Source organism: Elephas maximus, chromosome 7, assembly GCF_024166365.1.
Source record: "Elephas maximus indicus isolate mEleMax1 chromosome 7, mEleMax1 primary haplotype, whole genome shotgun sequence".
Classification (NCBI taxonomy): Eukaryota; Metazoa; Chordata; class Mammalia; order Proboscidea; family Elephantidae; genus Elephas; species Elephas maximus.
Window position 1 is genome coordinate 55,549,962 of NC_064825.1, and position 6,955 is coordinate 55,556,916.

The window sequence follows — 6,955 nt, forward strand, 5'->3', positions numbered from 1 at the left end:
CTCTGGAACTGTGTGTTAGGCCCCCAATGCAAGTACCTCTACAGATTGGTAGGTGTCACCCTCCTTAGACCCCTAAGGCAGGAGGCTGGGTGGTCTGGGAGGATCTTCAGGCCTCAGTTCCCTGTTGTGGGTCAGTGAGGGCTCTGTTGAATATGCAGAGATATCAGACCTGGGAGACTTGTCTTTCCAGTAATCCGCTAAAACAATTACAGTCAGATCCCTATCAGAAATGCCTTTGCATTATAATAGCCACCTTGTTCCCTGTAGGGATGAAAGCCCAAGACTGTGAATCACATATATTTGGCTGGAGCTTGTTCTGTGTTTTTACTCCAATTAGGGAAGGATTTTTGGTCCCTGGGTTTTTTGTAGCTGCTTCTCTCAGGCCAGGAGAACGGGTTAGGAAAAGATAAAAAAAAAAAAAGGAAATAAATACTGCAGCACACTTCTCTCTGTGGCTCAGGAAATTCCAATGTTAATGAAGCTGCCTGGGATGGGGAAGGGAGTGTTCAGATAAATAGGAGAAAGTAGCACCCCAGAATATAGACAAAGTTACTTATCTTGCTTGGGATGACTGTTTTATCTGAGATTCATGAGGGGCGTGTTGACTGTGTGCACTGCTGGCTAGGTAGAGATTGCCCCCGAGGGCCAGGCCCAAGTCCTGTGCTTTTGCTGTCTCGGAAGTGGTGGTCAATTCCTCCGCTCCCAGTCCAAAGCCCAGCGCCAAGTTTCCCCGGATGGGATTCCACACTCCAGGTTCCAAAAGCAGTCGTTGCCTCCTGGTGACTTCTCCTGTCAGCCACGTTGCTGCGCTGGCTGCATGCACTGGCTGGGCTTCCCCCGAGGTCACTTCTCGGAGTTAGGGCTGCGTTCCGTGTTTGTGCCGTCTCAGGATGCCATGCTCAGCTCACCTGCGCTCAGTCCAAAGTCTGGCGCCAAGGTTTCCTGACTGTGACGCTGGCTCCAGGCTCTGAAAACAGTCACTGCTTCCCCGTGGTTGTTCGTTCTCAGTCTCTGTCACTCAGGTCAACTCTTTAGATCTGTGTTTGATGGTCAATGTTTGTAGATTGTCATGTATGTGATTGATTCACTGGTTTTTCCAAGTCTTTGTTGCAAGAGGGATCCAGGGTAGCTTCTACCTAGTCAGCCATCTTGGCCCCGAGTGTTTTCAATACAAACCAAGAACACCAAACCCAGTGCCCTCCAGTTGGTTTTGATGCATAGCGACCCTATAGGACAGAGTAGAACTGCGCCATGGGGTTTCCAAGGAGTGCGTGGCAGATTCGAACTACCGACCCTTTGGTTAGCAGCCGTAGCACTTAACCGCTATGCCACCAGTGTTTCTATTTTCAATATACGTTAAGTATTTTATTACTCAGGATTACATGTTATATATCAAGATTTTTTCCTGTATAAAAATTATGCTTATCCATTTTTATGTATCACATGTAACATTCACTCTTCTGGAAACTAGGCATTAAAATTATCCTTAGAGACATTTGTCTAAAACAACTTTTTTTAAAAAACAGATTTATCATTTTTTTAATGTAACGAACAACCAAGTAACCTTGTCAGTTGCATCATTTTTGTTATGGACTCTCAACAGAAATTTTGCATCCAAACTTTGTCAGTAATAAAGTAAGCATGATCATTTTGAGAAAATTTTAACTTTCTTAACATTTAGCTATCTTAAAACTATAGTTTTATTTTACCATGATGCTTGCCTAGAAGCTCTGGACAGAGTTTTGTGTTTTCAATTAAAAGGACCTTCTCTGTGGACATGGAAAAAAAAAAAAAACTGTACTAGGTACTTCAAAGTTCAAAGTAGAGACTCTTGGGTAACTGTCAGATCATTCCAAAGGACTAAGGCAGGGTTTCCAGGACTCTTTTTAGTCAAGATGCAGATAGCTTAACGCTACTAATACAAGTTGCAGTGGAACAAGTATCAATTACACAAAATTGAATGAACTCTGAGGGACATTTAATTGCGTGTGTTTGGAATACAGTTGATGTCATTTTAATTTCTATTTCCTGGATCTATAAGAAGTCACTTTATCTTCTTAATCTATCTACAACCTGAAATAATGCAGTAGCTGCTATTTTTTCAACTGAAATAAAACATTTTGAAGTGATACGTGATTTTCATTGACTCGTCAGAGTTCAGAAAGTCTCACTCAGCAGCCTTGCTTTTTATGACAATTTATTTACATAACAACCTATCCATAAGAGCCTGTCCTTCTTTTACCAGTGTATAATTGGAAAATGGATTACGTGCCAAGGCCTTGTCTGGAATGTCATGTTTGAGAATGTTGCTTGTTGTATGCTTTACGTTGCTCATATTTATGACAAAAAAGTATGATTAGCCACTTTGAAGGAACTAAGGTTGACTTTATGTATCCTATGCTGGCAATTCCCTCCCAGGAAAACTGGCCTATTATCTGGCCTACAGTCTTTAGCCATACAGTGGAGTCACAGATGGTAAAAAAAAAAAAAAAAAAAAAAGTCATTTTCTGGCAAGCAGGAATCTTGGGAGGTTTTGGGGATCTCAAGGAAAAAAATATTTTCCTAAATATACAGGTAAAAAAAAAAAAAACTAACAGGTACTGCAGGTAAAATCTGATGGGAATAGTTTCTTGCACATGGCTTCCTAGCTCTGCACAAATTATAAAAATTTTTTAAAAGTCCAATCCGAGATTTCTTATGAATACCTTCAGCTTCACAAACTTAAGAAGGCCTCTATGGAGAATTAACATTCTTTTTTTTTTAATTGTACTTTATGTGAAAGTTTGCAGCACAAACTAGCTCCTCATTAAACAGTTAGTACACATATTGCTTTATGACCTTGGCTAACAACCCCACAACATGTCAATACTCTCCCTTCTAGACCTTGGTTTCCCTGTTACCAGCTTTCTTGTCTCCTTCTGCCTTCTAGTCCTTGGCCCTGGGCTGGTGTGCCCCTTTAGTCTTGTTTACTTTTATGGGCCTGTTTAATCTTTGGATGAAGGGTGAACTTTAGGAGTGACTTCATTACTGAGATAAAGTGTGTCTGGGGACGATACTCTCGGGGCTTCTCTGGTCTCTGTCAGGCCAGTAAGTCCAGTCTTTTTTTGTGAGTAGGAATTTTGTTCTACATTTTTCTGTAGCTCTGTCCAGGACGCTATATTGTGATCCCTGTCAGAGCGGTCAGTGGTGGTAGCCAGGTACCATCTAGCTGTACTGGACTCAGTCTGGTGGAGGCCAAAGTAGTTGTGATCCATTAGTCCTTTGGACTAATCTGTCACTTGTGTATTTAGTTTTCTTCATTCTCTTTTGCTCCGTAAGGGGTGAGAAAAGTGGAGTATCTCAGATGGCTGCTCACAGCCTTTTTTTTTTTTTTAATGTACATTTGATGAAGGTTTACAGAACAAACTAGTTTCTAATTAAACAGGACACATTTTATGACATTTGTTAACCACTCCATGACATGTCAGCACTCTCCCTCCTTAACTTTAAGTTCCCTATTACCAACTTTCCTGTCCCCTCCTGCCTTTTAGTCCTTGCCCCAGGGCTGGTGTGCCCTTTAGTCTTGTTTTGTTTCATGGGCTGAAGGGTGAACCTCAGGAGTGACTTCATTACTGAGCTGATAGGGCGTCCAGGGACCATACTCTTATTGTTTCTCCAATCTCTGTCAGGCCGGCAAGTTTGGTCTTTCTTTTTTGAGTTAGAATCTTGTTCTACATTTCTTTTCCACTTCTGTCCAGGACCCTGTATTGTGATCCCTGTCAGAGCAGTCAGTGGTGGTAGCCAGGCACCATCTAGTTTTACTGGACTCAGTCTGGTGGAGGCCATGGTAGATGTTGTCCATTAGTCCTTTGGACTAATCTTTCTCTTGTACCTTTAGTTTCTTCATTCTTCCTTGCTCCCAAAAGGATGAGACCATTGGAGTATCCTAGATGGCTGCTCACAGGCTTTTAAGACTCCAGACGCTACTCTCCACAATAGAATATAGAACATTCTCTTTATAAACTATGTTACGCGAAATGGGCTAGATTTTCTCTGAGACCGTGGTCCCCACAGCCCTTAGCCCAGTAAATTGGCCTTTCAGGGAGTTTGGACGTGTCTATGGAGCTTCTACGACCTTGCCTTGTACAAGTTGTGCTGGTTTCCCCAGTATTGTGTACTGTCTTACCCTTCATCTGAGGTACCGCTTATCAACATCTATTATAGTGTTTTTCCATCCTAACCTCTCCCCTCCCTTGTAACCGACAAAAATTGTTCCTTTTTGTGTGTAAAACTTTTCACGAGTTTTTAAAGTAGTAGTCTCATAAAACATCTTTCCTTCATGATTGACTTATTTTACTTAGCGTAATGCCGTCCAAATTCATCCATGTTGTGAGATGCTTTGCAGATTCATCAGTGTTCTTTACTGTTGGGTAGTACTGCATTTGTGTATATACCATAGTTTGTTTTTCCATTCATCTGTTGATGTATATTTAGGTTCTTTCCATCTTTTTGCTATTGTGAACAGTGCAACAATGAACATGAGTGTGCATGTCTATTCATGTAATGACTCTTATTTCTCTAGGATGAATTCCTAGAAGTGGGATTGCTGGATCATATGGTATTTCTATTTTTAGCTTTCTGAGTACGTGCCATATTGTTTTCCAAAATGGTTGTATCATTTTGCATTCCCACCAGCAGTGCATAAGAGTTCCAATCTCCCCATAGCCTCTCCGACTTTTGTTATTTTCTGTTTTTTTGATTGGTGCCAGTAATGCCTGGGTGAGATGGTATCTCATCATGGTTTTAATTTGCATTTCTTTAGTGGCTAATGATCACAAGCATTTCCTCATGTGTCTGTTAGCTACTTGAATGCCTTCTTTGGTGAAGTGCCTGTTCGTTTTTTGCTCATTTTTTAATTGGATTACTGGTCTTTTTGTTGTAGAAGTGTTGAATTTTCCTCTAGATTTTGGAGATTAGAACTTTGACAGATTTGGCATAGCCAAAATTTTTTTCCAGTCTATAGGTTCTCTTTTTACTTTTTTAGAGAAATCTTCCAATGAGAATAAGTGTTTAATTTTTAGAAGATCCCAGTTATCTAGCTTATCTTCTGGAGTGTACGTGTTGTGAGTTATGGTTTGTATCCTGCTGATGCTGTATATTAGGGCCTCTGGAGTTAATTCTATTTTTTCTTCTATGATCTTTATAGTTTTTGGTTTTATTTTTAGGTCTTTGATCCATTTTTAAGTAGTTTTTGTTCAGGGAATAAAGTATGGGTCCTGTTTCTTTTTTTTTTTTTTTTTTGCAGCAGACATCCAGTTTTCCCAGAACCATTTGTTAAAAAGACTGCCTTTTCCCCATTGGATGGACTTTGGGCCCTTGTCAAAGATCAGGTGACCATAGGTGGAGGGATTTACATTTGGGTTCTCAACTCTGTTCCATTGGTCAATATATCTGTCATTGTGAAGTACCAGCTGTTTTGACTACTGTATCTGTATAGTAAGTTCTGGGGTCAGGTAGTGTGAGTCCTCCTACTTTATTCATTTTTTTCAATAGTGTGTTACTTATCCAGGGCCTCTTCCCTTTCCATATAAAGTTAATGATTAGTTTTTCCATCTCTTTAAAGAATGTTGTTGGTATTTGGATCAGGATTGCATTGTATTTGTAAATTGCTTTGGGTGGAATTGTCATGTTCACAATGTTGAGTCTACCTATCCATGAGCATGGTATGTTTTTCCATTTATGTAGATCTCTTTTGGTTTCTTGCAGTAGTTTTGCAGTTATCTTTATACGGTCTTTTACATCCCTGGTTAGATTTATTCCTAAGTATTTTATTTTTTTAGGGGCTAATATAAATTTTTTTATTATAAATGGTATAGTTTTTTTAATTTCCTTTTCTTGGTTCTCCTTATTGATGTATAGGAATTCAAATAATTTTTTTATATATGTATATTTATTTTGTATCCTGGTACTCTGCTGAATCTTTCTGTTGGTTCCAGTAGTTTTCTCAGGGAGTCTTTAGGGTTTTCTATATTTAGTATCATATCATCAGCAAATAGGGACAGTTTAACTTCTTCATTACCAATTTGTATGCTCTTTATTTCTGTTTCTTGCCTTATTGTTCTAGATAGGACTTCCAGCACAATGTTAAATAGGAGTGGTAACAAAGGCCACCCTTGTCTTGTTCCTGTTCTCAAGGGGAATGTTTTTAGCCTCTCTCCATTAAGAATGTTGTTAGCTGTTGGTTTTGTATAGTTACCCTTTATTATATTGTGGGATTTCCATTCTATACCTATTTTACTCTGAGTTTTTATCAGAAATGGGTGTTGGTCTTTGTTGAATGCATTCTCTGTGTTGATTTAGATGATTGTGTGAGTTTTTTCGTTTATGCAGCGGATTACATTGATTTTCTAATGTTGAACCATCCTTGCATACCTGATATGAATCCTACTTAATCATTTTTTTTTTTTTTATATGATGGTGAATTTTATTGGCTAGAATTTTGTTGAGAAATTTTACTTCTACATTCATGAGAGATATTGGTCTGTAATTTTTTTTGTGTGTGTGATGTCTTTGCCTGCTTTGGTATCAGGGCTATGCTGGTTTCATAGAATGAATTTGGAAGTATCCCTTCCTTTTCCGCTTTCTGAAATATTTTGGGTAGTACTGTTGTAAGCTCTTCTCTGAATGTTTGGTAGACTTCTCCAATGAAGCCATCTGGGTCGGGGATTTTTTTTTTTTTTTTTTTTTGGTTGGGAGTTTTTTTTTTAATTACCTTTTCTATCTCTTCTCTTATTATGAATCTGTTCAGATTTTCAACATCATGTTGTGGTAGTTTGGGTAGGTAGTGTGTTTCTAGAAATTTGTCAACTTCCTCTAGGTTTTCAAATTTGTTGGAGTATAGTTTTTCATAATACTCTGTTATGATCCTTTTTATTTCAGTTGGGTCTGTTTTAATGTTCCCCATTTCATTTCTTAT